Below are 15178 nucleotides of genomic sequence, written 5' to 3' on the forward strand. Positions count from 1 at the left end.
GGAGGTTTCTAATTACTGGTTCAATCTCCTTACTAGTAATCAGTTTATTAAGATTTTCTATTTCTTCATGATTCAGTCTTAGAAAGTTGTATGTTTCTACGAATTTATTCATTTCTCCTAGGTGGCCCAGTTGGCCAAGCTGTTAATAATAGTGAAAGCTGGGTAGGAGATATATGGGGATTTTCTGTATTATCCTTATAATTTTTCCGTAATTATAAAACTGTTCTAAAAATAATCACACCTTATGTATATATAGAAACAATTCCTGGGTGTTCTTTTTTCCCCCCAGTATGTGTCTTTTATTGAATCTTTAAAATATCACAAGTAAGTCTGAAGAATCATTTGGCATCTTTCTTTTTCTATAGCCAGAAAATTTAGATCTTATTCATCAGCTTGCTGAACTGTTCCTTTTTCAGAAACATAGATATCATCCAAAATTTTTCTAATGTCCTTGTTTTTATCTGTTGTGGCTTGCTGCATTAAAGCAGCTGAATTTGATACAAGTTCAATGTTGTTTCCTTCAAGAATCAACTCATCTTTCTGGGCTTGAGATACTGAACATGCAACGCCTGACCTCATCCGAACCCTGTGGATGTATTTTTCACTCAAGAAATTTCTGATTTTAACAAGAGAACCATCCTCCTGTATAGTGATGTTGATGGGGAAGTGAGCATACACAGACCTCATCTTGTAATGAAAGCGCAGGGTAACACCCTTGAACATTTTCTGTATATGACTGCATATAATGTGAACAGTGGCCAGTGCCTTTCTATTGCCCCACTATTTGTCAACCCAAGCCTCTTCATTTTCTTTCCAAGGAGACTGAGTTCTACATTGATGTGATTCAAGTCCTTCTGCAGGGTGCCTCTGGGGCCCTTCACAGTAACTGTGCATCCCTTCAGAGAGATGTTGCTATTTTCTGGGATGTCAACATTCTGATTGCTGAGAACGGTCTTCATCCTCATCGTGTATGCAGCAAAGAGAGTTCCTGGGTGTTTTTAAAGCTGCAGTTACTATACCACCATGGAAAGCAACTCAGTAACTAAAAGACAGCTAGCCCTGTTTGGTATTCCAACCAGCATTGCTTCCTGGACTAATTTCCAATGAACCTTTGTCTCCTAGGTTAGTTATAGTTCTACAGGGGGTACTCAGTTATACTCTAAAGCCCCTCTGAGAAAAAAGCAAGAACAAATGGATATAAACTGCAGCAGGAGGGTCTTGAATGAAGAGTTTTGCTGTGCTACAAAGTCAAACTATGTGATATTCTTTGCTAATTATATTTTAAAGGGAGAACTGACCACATATTGGTTTGGTCCAGCCTGGCTTCAGCCCATCTTCGAGTACATCAGGCAAGAAAATGTACTTATACATTTTCCAGAAGTTCCTAAGAGTTTTTTATCTTAAGTAGAAGATTTCCATAAACTAAAAGTAGGAATAAGTGGTACCAATCACATAGAACTTGCTTATCAAATTGTCTATAGTCTATATGGCTATTGTCTATAGCCATTCTATCAACACATGATTTATTAACTTTGTTCCAAAGATCTGAGGTCAGGCAGCATAAATCATGAATAAATATTAGTTTAACAGTCACAGTGCTCCATGGGATAAAAGCCAGGTGAAGAAAACTCAAAATTGTCACAATGTGAAAATAATGACAGTTGTATTAATATTTGAAAATTTAAATGATATTCAATAACCTTTCCAGAGATAGAGTATAAATCTTATTTCTTCTTATTTTATGCACACTCTATAACTTAAAACATTTTTAATCAATATTTTCCTTTGTAAAAATATTTTGAAAAGCAAATCTAAGATCATCTGATCTGTCTCCAGCTATTAAGCAACTTCCTGCTACTGCTTTGATGACTTAAATACTTTTGAAAAACAATATAATACCTGGCCCCCAAGCCATTTACAGCAAAGATATTTACCATTTTCTTGTGCACACACACACACACACACACACACACACACACACAAAAAAGAGATAAAGAGAGAGAGAAAGAGAGAGAGAGAGAGAGAGAGAGAGAGAGAGAGAGAGAGAACTGTCTGTTGGTATGGCAAATACCAATCTTAATATTTGAAATTATATCACCTTGTGTCCACTGGTTTATTCCACCTGACTCTTTAACCTTCATGAGATTCTAATTGTGCACATACTCAAAAACATAATTGTGATACAGGAAAAGGACCAGACAATAAATACTGTGGTTAGAAGTTAAGTACTCAACAGAATGAATTAAAAGTGACTAGGATTAAGGAGAAATGGCTCATTATTCTGGTAACTCAACTTTATATTATTTATTAGTCTCATGTAGCTGATGGCATAGTTAGAACACACAAGAAGGCATGTCAGAGGTAAGTCCAGGTATGGCTTCATACATTCTATGACATCTCTTGTTATAAACATTTATTCCTATGTCTGAATTCTGGTTGTGCTGAATAAAGAAAAGGGAGAAATACAGCAAGCAGAATGGAGCAAATCCAAGTCCTTCCCACTAAATTCCCTCTCTACTTCACTAATGATATTTTGTTCGAAGGGTTTCAACACACTCGTTTTGTCAGAAATGAGGAACATTGATCTAGATGCAGGGTTTGCATAGAGGTTATCAGAATAAAATTTTAAGAGAATTGTGACAGGGCTGAATTCAGTATTTTAATTCTCTAATCAGAGATGGCAAAATCCAGTCAGACATCTGTCTTTCAGAAATGACCACCATAAGGCTGATGAAAGAGGGTTCATGAAAAGGTAAAATAAATAAATAAATAAATAATGCCAGAAAAATACAATTAAAAAATTGTTTAAAAGAGAATTTGTGTAATGGTTTTAGATAAATCATTAAAGCTATTTCACATAACAAAATAAAAACAAAAACAAAAAAGAAGAAGAAGAAGAAAGAAAGGATTATAGGAAGAGATGCTTTTCCTTTTTCCTCTAGACTTGTGATTTCTGCATATAACTCTTGGAATGGCTATAGCCAGGCTGCCACTAAACTGAGGATAAACATCAACCACGGAACTGTGGAAAGAGGGAAAGAATCTAGGTCCTTATTCATGTCACTGAAATCCTGAATAAACAGTCTGGAGCGCCCCCTCCCCCACCAAGTGCCAATGGTTTTTGATGAGCAATATAATCTGTCCCTTTTTAGTCCTACATTTTTCCCTATTTATTTGTATAACTACAGTTGAATTTATATCATTAAGTAGTATTGGGGAATGAATAAAAATTAAAATTCAAATAATAACTCCATCATGATGTAGTCTACCCTGGTATTCTCTGGGTCTAATAAAAAATTATGCCTCATCAAACACATATAATTTGGTTTGAAGTGATAATAGTAGGAAGCCAAATTTATAGTTATCATAAAGTTGTCTATGCTGGATATTTTCATTTTCGAGTACAATATGAATTGGGTAACCTAGGTCCCCAGGCATTCATTTAGTCATTCCAGCTCACTCTGGGTGGAGCTTGTTTACATCCTATAATCACACTCTTAACAGTCACTACTAAATATAAACACAAGGAAGAATAGTAGTGACTGTTTGACAACTTCAGTGGTATCACTGAACAATAATATTGACAGACTCGATGTTGACAACGTTAAAGCTACCATATCATATCATACTATATCCTGCCATATCATAACCCTATCTTTCTCCTCTCCTTCACTCTGCTATGCCTCATCCATCCTTGACCTGAAGTTGGAACTAACGCCATAGGGCAAAGGGCATAACACACATAAAGGCAAGGGTAACAAGATATGCCTTTATGTGGTATTCAAATGAGTAGTCACTTGCTGTCATGATGCTAGTTCAACCTGAGTTTCCCTGGCTGCTTTATTTGTTAGATATATATAAACACATTACACTTCTTAAATTAACTTATTTATTGGTATGATTCATTCACCTCCTGACAGATTGCAGTTTCTGGCTACTCCCTAAAGGCCCTTAAGTGCAGGTACAAAGAGAAACATTTACCAAATGGTTTTTAAATTGAAAGTCTGAGACTAGGTAATTTACCTTCCTTATGGTTCCTGTCTTTGGAAAATTAAACTTAAAAAGTGATTTTCTAGAATTTTAAGTTGTGAGTACAGTGAGTTTTTTCTTATTGTCGTACTGTGGTTGAGGCTGTGGTCCACATTGCAGATGCATCTTAATCTCTTAGTCCATGGGTTTGTTTGTCAGTTTCTTGAGCATGTGGGAGGTTAAGGTTGAGTTCTGGAAGGAAGCAGGAGGTTTCAGCATGAGATTAGTTGAAATAGCTGAGGCTTCTGAGCAGGTGAGCTAGACTGGAACCAGCTGAGAGAAGGGCGGTACCTTCTAGCCAACCCCAGCAGGAGTGAAGGGAAGGAAGGGAAAGACCTTGAAGAGGATGGGGCTTATTGGAAGCTAATGGAATGGAAGCCTCCCTGACTTGCAAGCAGAGAGAGAGAAGATGCTCCTGGTCAAATCAAGGAGGAGAGGGAATTTACATTCTAGAACACATCCCTGTTTTTCTCATGATGATTTCTTTCTTCAGTCACATTGGGACACATCTTTTTTTAAAGCTTCTGTTTATTGAGCAATAAATATGGACCAGGAACATTGCCAAAAGCTTTACATACATGAGATCATTGTCCTCAGAACAATCACATGAGGATGGATAACTAGGACTCCTACCCCCCAAGATTATACATGAGGAAACCAAGGCTTTCTTTATTAAGGAATGGGGCCATGGAAAGAAGCCAAGATTCTCATGCTGCTCTGACTGCCTCTTTAAGCTAGAGCTCTTTATCACTGAACTGTTCTTTCATGAACAGAGGCACTGACTTCCACACAAAGTCTACTTTCAAAAGGGTAAACCACAAAAATCACTAAGACATTGAATGGTCAAGGAGTCAATAATAGTCATTGCCTACTTAGTAGAAAGGAACATAAATGCTGTTTTAGAAACAGTTTTTAGCTATCAGTGTAGGAAAAAATATTTTGTGCTTAAAATTTTAGTTTTAATAACAGTAAATGATATACACTGTTAATTATGTACATAATTAACAGTATATTAACAATCATTAATATTAATGCTAATTGAAGCCTAAGATGTTTTGAAACTGTACTGGGAAAGGTGTACATAAATTCAAGGTGAAGCTCCTTAAGCAGCAGACAAAACAATGAGCCACTGAGGCATGAAACCAGTCAGAGAGAAAGAACACTTTCTCTTTACTAATTTATAAGTCAAAGTTTTGGGTGTTTACTGGCATTCTTATGCACTGCTATTGGGAGTATAAAATGGTGAAACTACTTGGGAAAAGAGTTTGGCAGCTCCTTATAAAGTTAAACATATATTTAACATATGGCCCAGCACTGGGTATTTACCCAAGAGAAATAGAAACATATGCCCATAAAAAGACTTGTGCGTTTTTATTCATAATAGCCCCAAACAGAAAGCAACAGATAAATGGATAAATAATTTTTGATATATTCCTATAATGAATACCGATCAGCAATAAAATGGAATAAACTACTAATTATATTCATTAAAATGGATGTATCTTGTAGTTACTGTGTTTAGAGAAGAAAACTGGATACACACAATTTATATGAAATTCTAGAGATGAAATTTAATAGCGACAGAAATCACATCAGTGGTTTCCTGGAGAAAGTCAGGTGTTGGGGTGTCAGGACTGACTGCAAAGGGGTACAGAACTCTGGGGAGGTAGAAACGTTACTTTACATTGATTGGGGTGGTGGTTACACAGGTGTGCACATACATTTGTTAAAAGCACTCAATTGATATGCTTAAAATATTGTATGTAAATATTACTTCGAAAAGTTGACTTAAAAAAAGACAATTAGCTTAGAAGAGATTATGCATTAAAACCCCCAAATTCCTCCATCTCTGTTTCCCTGTCCCCCAAAATGTTTCTGTCTGATGCTTGTTATATTTCCTCAGTTACAAAGTAGATTTTTGTTTATAAAACTCAAGTGGAAAAATAATTAAAAGACTTTAAAATACAGCTATGAAATACTTTAAAACTATCTTACCTAAATAATCAGATTTCCTCAATATCTGGGGTTTTACTACTTGAACATTTAACAAAAATTTATTTAGTTACTTATTTATTTATAGAGAGAGGGGAAGGGAGGAAGAGAGGTAGAGAAACATCTATTGGTTGCCTCTCGCATGCCCCCTACCAGGGACCTGGCCTGTAACCCAGGTGTGTGCCCTGACTGGGAGCTGAACAGATAACCTTTTGGTTGGCATGCTGGCGCTCAATCCACTGAGCCACATCAGCCAGGGCTGGACCATTCTTAAAATGCTATTTTCTAAAATGAGTATTTACCTCTATATGCCTTAACATTTACTGAACACAATTCAGTCCTCTCTGAATGCCTCCAGGTCTTCATTATTAATACCAGAAGTTGTGCTATTCTGTAATATAATGATGATTTGTTTCTACTAGCACATAGAATTGTTTGCTTCTATGCTCAGTGGCTTCAGAATATTGAGTTTTTTAAGTGTTCATATTTGCATCTTATTCTTTACCACCTTTCTTGTTGGACTGTAAGAAACTCCCTCCACCCTCTCTTCTAACCTTCTAAGGGGGTTAAATTAAGAAAATTATATACAGAACAGTGGTCTCCAACTATGGATTTTTCAAACCAGCAATTGATTGGTTTCAAAAGAATCACATAGAAACTTGTCAAAACTACAGATGCCTAGGTCCCATCCTTGATGATTCTAATATCTAACTCAGTATGCATGATACATGTTTTTTTAAAAGTATGGAAATAGGTTTGTGTATGTTTGAACATACACAAAAGTAGAAAAAATATAATAATAAAGCATCAAATACCCATCATCTATTTCAACAATTATCATCATTTGGTCAATCTTTATTATATATCTGCCCCTCCCTGCTTTTCACACTAGAACTGGGATTGTCCAGCTATGGCCCTGCAGGCAAAATCCAACTTGTTGCCTGTTTTTAAAAAAATTCAGATATAATTCACATACCATAAAATAACTCTCTTAAAGGTACAATTCAGTGGCTTTGTATTTCACAAAGTTGTGTGGCAATCACCGCAATCTATTTCCAGAGCATTATCATTACCCCAGTAGAAGCCCAACAACCATTAACAGTTACTCATTCTCCACTTTCTTCAGCCCCTTAGAACCACTAATCTACTTCCTATCTTTATGGCTTGCCTATTCTGGACATTTATATAAATGGAATCTTACAATAGGTGGCTTTTTGTGTTTGGCTTCTTTCACTTACCTTAATCTTTTCAAGATTCATCCATATTGTAGCATTCATCAATAATTTATTCCTCTTTTTAGTGAATAATGTCCTACTCTATAAGTATAACACATTTTATTTATCCATTCATCTGTTGATGGGCATTTGGGTTTCCAGGTTTTGGCTATTATGAGCAGGCTGCTATAAACATTCATGTACAAGTTTTTACATCTTCAATTCTACTGGGTGTAAACCTAGTAGTGGAATTGCTGTATTTTATAATAATTATAACTTCAACTTTTTTGAGGGACTACCAGACTGTTTTCCAAAGTGGTTGCAGCATTTTACATTCTAACATGCAGTGTATAAGGGTTTCAATTTCTCCAAATCCTTTTCAACACACTATTTGAGTTCAGCCATCTTAGTGTTAAGTGGCATCACATTGTAGTTTTGCTTTGTATTTCCATAATAACCAATGATGCTGAACATATTTTTGTGTGCTTATCAGCCACTGGTATATACATTTGGAATACTAGATTTTCTGGGTATATGATTTGCAAATATTTTCTTCTATTTTGCTGGCTGTCTTTTCACTTTTTATCTTGACCGTGTCCTTGGAAGTGTAAAACTTATTAATTTTAATTATCTATTTTTGCTTTGGTTGCTTGTGCTTTAGATGTCATATCTGAAAAACCATTGCTTAATTTAAGATTATGCAGATTTACATCTATGTTTTCTTCTAAGAGTTTTATGGTTTTAGCTCTTACGTTTAGGTATTGCACATCTGAATTTTTAAAAAGCGTCTCATAATTCTGAGCCACACTAATTTTAGAAAGTAAAAGGGAATAGATCCTGCTTGGTAGCCTCAAAGAGCTTAAAAAGATTATGAGCTTTGGTGCAGTTTTTGTGATGTATGTTAAATGCTGACAGGTCTTTTTTGTCTAGTTTCTGGCTTTTCCCTATATTGCAAATGGCTAAGATGTTCAGAGAGCTAATTCAGGAAAAGTGTGTATTACTGTCTTGGTTTGGTCCACGGTCAGCTCGTAGTACTAAAGAACTAAAATAGTCCAATAACTTTTGGGAGGAGCTCCTTAGAGTTCCACGTTTAAAAACAAAACTGTCGTCTTAAGTTAATTGCAATGTATGGCACCCCATAGCTTTGATCCAGGTACTGGGAAATGTTGTGCAGTCTCAGCGACTGAGACTTCCAGCCACACATCTTTCATTTGCAGGGAGGGACATCCAGGCACAATCACAAACCACTGATTGCTAGTTGATAGTTTGTTTCAGAGACCTTGAGGCCAGTTGTTCTCACACTTGAGTGAACATCAGAATCACCAGAAGAGCTTGCAAAAACCCAGATTCCTTGACCTCGCCCTCAGAAATGCTGCCACAGTAGGGTGGGGTAGGGCCATAAACTTGCCTTTCTCACGGGCTACTACATAATGCTGAGGATGCTGCCCTAAGACCACACTTTGAGGATAAATGTGTTGCCCACCCTGACCTATTGCTTCCTGAACGTTGATCAAGCAAACATTAAGCCAGGAGACTTGTCTGATGCTCCTCCTCCTTGGTCATAACCACGATAAGAGTACACTGAGGTAGTCACAAGGCTGTAAATATGGTTTTCAAATTTGGTTAAAATTCTTAGTCACTGTACAGTCTCATATCAGGTTCCAGGAGCATGGTCATTTGTCCAAACACCATTTGGTCACTTAGGAAAGTAACTTGGTTTTAATAAAATTATCAGGGATTGCCTAAATTCCTTTACTTCTCTGGTAGTTTTTGGTATCTGATCTTGCTCAATGCACGTGGACAACCACTGTGGTTAGGAATGATACTCAGGGACATCCACTGTATTTATGACAATGAATTTGACTTGTTGCCAAATGGTGCTCTTAAGAGATGTGGTTATGACTTTGGCAGATTGAACTAAAGTTAAATTCTGATGAACTGCAAAGGAATTTTATCAGTCCCAGGATATTTGCTAGCTGAGTTGGCAAAAGAGTAGCATTCCAAAATGTCCTGAGCAAGCCACATTTATTCTGCCACCTCTACTTCCAGTTTTCTCAAATGTCAGCTAAAACTTCATTTTCTTTCCTACTTCCTATCATTTCCAGGACCACAAGCTTAAATTTGAGAAGCAAATGTTAAGCTGCTGGGTTCCTGCCTCTTCCAAATAAGCAAGAACAGATCTCAGCAGCAGAAGGGAGTTTACTGTTTTGTTGATGGCACAGAGACAGAATCAGACCTCAGCTTGTTTGGCTATTCAGTAGAGAAGAAAAGGGGAAAATGTTTCTGTTGGTAAATTGAGAAGATTCAGGAACAGAGAAAAATCCGACGGGGCTGGTCACAAGAAGACATTTTGCATTTAGGTTCTTATAGTAATGCCTGAAGTCAGCTAATTACTTTTTGAGACAAGTGGAACATTTGCTTTAAGAAGAAGAAACAAAAGTTCTACGCTAACCCTGTCTGTAACATCCCTGCGACAGGCCGAGCTCTGCTCTACCTTCACCTGCAGACTCTTGAGCCCTCTGTCTCCCAGACCATCTGCAGAAGGGATTTGCTCCTCGAAAGCTCTTATCATACTCTGAGGAGGAAGGAAACTTTTTTTTTTTTTTAAAGTAGGTGGCAGCCCAACCCAAAGGAAAGGCAGTTATCTTAATATCCACATGTTCACAAGAGGAAAAAGTGCATGTAGCAGTTTAATCCCTGAGAGTGATGTTAGTCCTCTGACTTTTATTCCTCTCCCACTTCTCTAAATTACAATGGCATTAACTGCATTTGCACAGAAATCACCCTAACTGGCTAGCTACTTCATTAAATTATCACATGATTCCTATTTTATGGGTACAAAATAGTTGATCTCAGTGAACTGGCAACTTAGAAACTTAGGAGGCAGATCAGACAATTACTAAAAAATTATACATACAGTAATTAATGATTTGTCTATCACCTAGAAATAGAAGGAAAAATGCCAGCCTCCCTGGCCCTGCAATTCTGAACAGGTCTTTTCATTTTTTTCCTTTCCAAGACCAAAAGCTTTCATTATCCACACAAGTTCCACCATTACTGTTGTTGCTCTGGCAGAGTTCAACATCTATGATATAAAGTGAAAAATACAACGGTGGGATTTGCACTCCATTTGGAACAGAGGATTTGATGGCTTAAAATTGAAGGACCAACCCCTCCCCCGCTACACACACACAACCAAGAAGTGAGTTTCATGCCACCTTTCCCTAAATAAGGTCATAGAGGAAATAATGACAAGAGATAGGGACAAAGTATGTCCTCAATCATAATTACTATCCATAATCACTACTGTGCATTGTTTCTGGGCAAGGCATGTGAAGAAATTAAAGGAAGTTCTGAGTTATCAATCATCAGCAGTTCTGGGGGAGGTGAGAGTAGGTCAATTAATGAGATAAGATCTTCCTCTTCTGCTTGTCTCCCTGAGCCCTGCCATTCAACAAGATAGGCATTGACGTCACTCAGTAATTGAGGGCCAGATTCCTCCATCAGCATGTTCCTCCCACCTGGTACAGTCTTACCACCATCCACTGACATGCCCAGCAGGTTTCATCTTCTGTGGCTGCTGTCAAAATGTAAGTGGAGGGAGAGAGTGGCTTTTACAACTGTATGCTTGAATTTATTGTCACTGGTCTCTTGTTCAAATGAGAAAGATCTTGGGAAAAGGAGGTAGCAAACAGCACTGAAAAAAATGCTGCAAATTCTACAGGATTTACATACCAATTCCAAATATCTTCCGGCAATGGAGAAAAATTGTTTTCTGCATAATTTATATATCGCATTTCTCCTCGTGCCCAACACAAATTATATATCTATTTCTTTACATCACATGGTATCAGGTCAGTTTTAAAATATTTTCTCTCCTTTTACATTGACTATAAGTGATACCTTTATTTGTAATCTCATATTTGCATATTTTCCTTTTGCTTATAATTTCAGTATTTTTTCCCAGGCTCTTTATTTTAGTTATTTTTGCCATATACCTGCTTACAAGATCTAATTCCATGTCACCACATCTCCCTGAAGAATCACATGGCAAATATCTTCCTTGGGAAGTACAGGTGTTAGGGAGAATAAAGAGCAATCACATTCATTGTTTTCTACTAGTGCAATGAATAGACTTTAAAACAAAACCAACCTCCCTGTGAATTCCAATTGCCTTTCTAAATAACGACAGGCACTGTTTCACAATCTGACCTGCATATTTCCTTTGGGCTGCCATGGGAGTTGTGATTACCCTGTGTCCACATGTTGGTGTGCTAGGTCACACTAAATGAGTAAACAAATTCTACATCAGTTTGTCCTTTGTGGAAACCTGAGTGAGTGCAACCCAGTGAAATTCCATCTCTCTGTGCTCCTGCCAGGTATCATAAACCAGCGGAAGTAAGGCTTCCACTTGCAGGGGACACACTTGCAAACTTGGTTGCCGAGGTCACTCTGTTTCTGATCTGTGTGGTGTCTGAGCCTCTCACCTAGTTAGAGGATACAGCAGACATCCCAGGAGAACAGGAGGTGGCAGAGAGAGTTTGGGGGAACGATCCTCAACTCACATCCCCTTTGCCTAAAATGCATTATAATCACTTCACCCAGTTCAGTAGTGCTAGGAAAAAAAACTGGATTATTGCTTCTGTTGCAATTGTTTTTTGCTCAAACCTCTGTTACCAATGAAATGATTAAGAATCTTAAATGAGGGTTTTCAAATCAAACTCATTACATTGATCAAAGGTGACACCTTTTGAGCAGCGTTCATCTGATGAACTCATTAAAAAATAGATTTCAGAGAGTCCTAACCAAGATTTCAGATCACCTCATTAAATTTATGGAAACTGTGACTATTGAGGAATAAGAAAATGGGTCTCTTAGTGTAACCTATGCTCCATTTATTAACTTTTTACATACACAATCACTTCTGAGTATTATTCTATTCTAATAAATTAATTTTTGTCTATGACTTAAAAGTCTTAATGAAAAGCTATTTAAGTTACATGTAATAGTTTTCTATTACATTTTCATGTTTCCCCAGATGTAAATTAAAATTATATTTTCACTTGCATAATATTCTGGTAAAATTGTACCAGAATTATACCAGAACCTAAGCTGGGGTCATATTTCCTCATCAGCCACATTTCCCAATGCAATAAGCCAGACACCCTGGGAAGCTCTTATTAGCAGTTTGGAAGGATACAGAACGTGGGGATGAGAAAGCCTTTCTCCCAGGTATAGCAAGTAGAAGCAGAATCTATTAACAGACTGATGCGAAGGGCAAGTAGGCTTTGAAATAGTGGATCAGGGCTTAAGTGGGTGAAGTTAAAACCCAGATCATCTATACTGGCTAAATCTCATGATGATTCAAAACTCAAACTTTCTAATGGATGCACCAAAGGAATCAAGGAAATTTAAAGCCCCTTGAATAGATCAAACTCCTCTCATTGGAAAATGTATCTCCTTTTCTCCTCAAGCCACATCATATCCCCAATAGGGCTGTCCCAATGCCTCTTCTGATTTCTTTTACTCCCTTTGGAACTGCCTGCTATTCTTACATCCCTACTTCTGTTTTGGGGAGCCTGCATAGCATATACTCCCCAGGCTGATACTCAAAAAAGATGCCTTCAATCAGCTTTCCAGTCATTTTTTTTCCTTCCCCTTGCACACTTTCTCCTACTGTCTTCTACTTGGTCATCGAGGGAATGACAAAGGAAGATGTTTCCCCTTCTATATTCAAGGGGTGGAGCCACATGCCCTTAACTTTTCCCTCCTGCTCATGATGCATTCTTGATAAGTCCTCTACAGGACATGTCTAGATGGCCCTACCACAGTGTGGGTACCTTGTGGATAAAATTATTCACAGCTCGGTGGGGCTTGGACACAGAATCTTATGTGACTCAATCAATTTTGTTTTATATTCTGTAAGCCCTGACCCTCGGAGTCCCTCTCCTTTCTTGCTCATTTGCCTGCTGTCAAATGCAGGTCCAAGTCCAGCTCTCTCTGATAAGTCTTGGTGTCCAGTGTTATGCCCTCTGCTTTGGGTCAGAGTTTCCTTGCAGAGCCATCTGATCTTCTGCTGGGGGGTTCAGCTCCTTGGTGATTTCTGCAAAGCTGAGTCTCCTTTCTCACTATCTAGGGCTCCTCACATCCTCCACCTGCTCGCTGCCAGCAGCAGGGTGGTTGACTTGCCCAGTCTCCCCACCCAGCGCAGCTTACTCAGCTTGCGCCTGTCTCCCTCTAAGATCCAGAGCTGCAATGCCTCGGACCCCTTCAGAAGTTCATTCTTCGGCATCAACAGTTTGCACAGGTGGCCCCTGGCCCCTAGCTGCCTTTGGGGATCCTTGTCCCCAACCCTGGGGAGCATGGAGAGCATATCAGTTTGGCGCTCAGCCTGCTCACATAGCAGGAAGCCCACATGGCCTACCTGGGAATGCCCCTTAAGAAGTGTTTTTCTGACCTGGCTTACAGACTCTGGCCTGGATTTTCTTCTAGTCTCATCCTCCAAGGTAACTCACAGAAGCTTTTAGGAGAAAGGAAGGCCTGTGTGTTCAAGTGATGATGCATGCTCTGAATGCCCTGCTCTCTGGTTGCAATGGGAGGCAGGGAGTTGATTTATCAGTCTTGGCCAGGCTGCTCCCCATCCAACCTAATCAGCATGTGTGCACCGAAAGACAGGGCTCTGCTCTTGGGCAACATGTTTTGGTTCCAAAAACCAAAAGGGCAGATATGGGGTGCTATGGGGCTCATATGAGATCACACTGCTGAGGACCCTGTCTCACTGTACAATGTCCTGTGTATGAAGCCACCAAGCCATGGTTTTGTTTTTAGTCATGGATCCCGTAATGGGGTCAGTTTCCCCTCTTTGCATTGGCTGCTGGAGAGCTGAGGGCCAAACCTGAGGGTTGCCTGGGACACAGAATGAATCTGCATGGATTTTTACAACCTTACTCATCAGTCTATTTCATGTTTTCATTGTTTTCCAATCTTCTTTCCGATCTACCTCTAATTTATATTTTCCTGCCAGCCACCTTAAACCCTTCCTGAATCAAGGTGAGACATACATAAACAAACATATAAAATGAGGTAATTTTACAGAAAACTGAAACAGTCTCTTTTACACAGTTGGTTGAAACATAAATTTCTGGACAGCAATATCTACTAAATGTTATAATGCACATATTCATGACACAGAAATACCAATTCCAGGAATTTATTCTACAGTCACACAAGTATGCAATATTTGTTTGATTGTAACATTGTTTGTAATAGAAAAAAAGAAAAATAAGTACATGTCCAGGAAAGGTTAAATGCATCATGTTGCAAGTATACAAGGTTACACGTCACAGCTATTCAAAATGAGAGATGAGTTTATATGTTCTAACATCGAGGATGCCTCCAATGTATTAAGTGAGGAAGAGAGAAATTTGTGATTGGTGCAGGGAAGGAGAGGAGGATATATTTGTTATTTAAACTTCAACTCCACTACAAATAGCATGAATATTAAGGAGAGCTTGCTGCTTGTTGCATGGTATAAACAAAATCATCATCCTCAGCACAGAAGGTTTCTCTTACTTAATTCAAGGCAGTATTAAATAACAGCAATGAGGAGCAGAATTGCAGAAGCATAGGGAGCTACATTCTCTGAGTTAGCACAAGCTATAGAGAAGAAAGGAGGGGGTAAAGCAGAGGAAAGATGAGGGGGCTAGCCTCTGAAAGAGAAAAACTTTGGCAGTTGAGGGTTGTCTAATGGGAATTTTAATGTGAAATGCAGTGAATTTTCTTTTCACTTTGCCTCCCAAACCTTCAGTAAAACCTACTTTTTTCCAAATAATTTTGCAGTTGGATTTGTTTTCAAGTGACAAGCCCCATCTGAGTCACCAACAGATAACTGGATCCCCTGTGCCATCAGTTCTGTGTATATTGGGAACTTCAGGTTGAAGAGA

General features: G+C 38.3%; 1 protein-coding gene and 1 pseudogene across 1 annotated transcript in view; both read right to left on the bottom strand.

Annotated features, from left to right (window-relative positions):
* MARCHF3 (membrane associated ring-CH-type finger 3) overlaps window positions 1–15178 on the bottom strand; it is a 152682-nt gene that overhangs the window by 87666 nt on the left and 49838 nt on the right. The window lies entirely within an intron of this gene.
* Window positions 382–977, bottom strand: LOC150008930 (large ribosomal subunit protein uL6 pseudogene; annotated as a pseudogene).

This window comes from Furipterus horrens, unplaced genomic scaffold (genome assembly GCF_987537825.1).
Source record: "Furipterus horrens unplaced genomic scaffold, mFurHor1.1.pri manual_scaffold_5, whole genome shotgun sequence".
NCBI lineage: Eukaryota > Metazoa > Chordata > Mammalia > Chiroptera > Furipteridae > Furipterus > Furipterus horrens.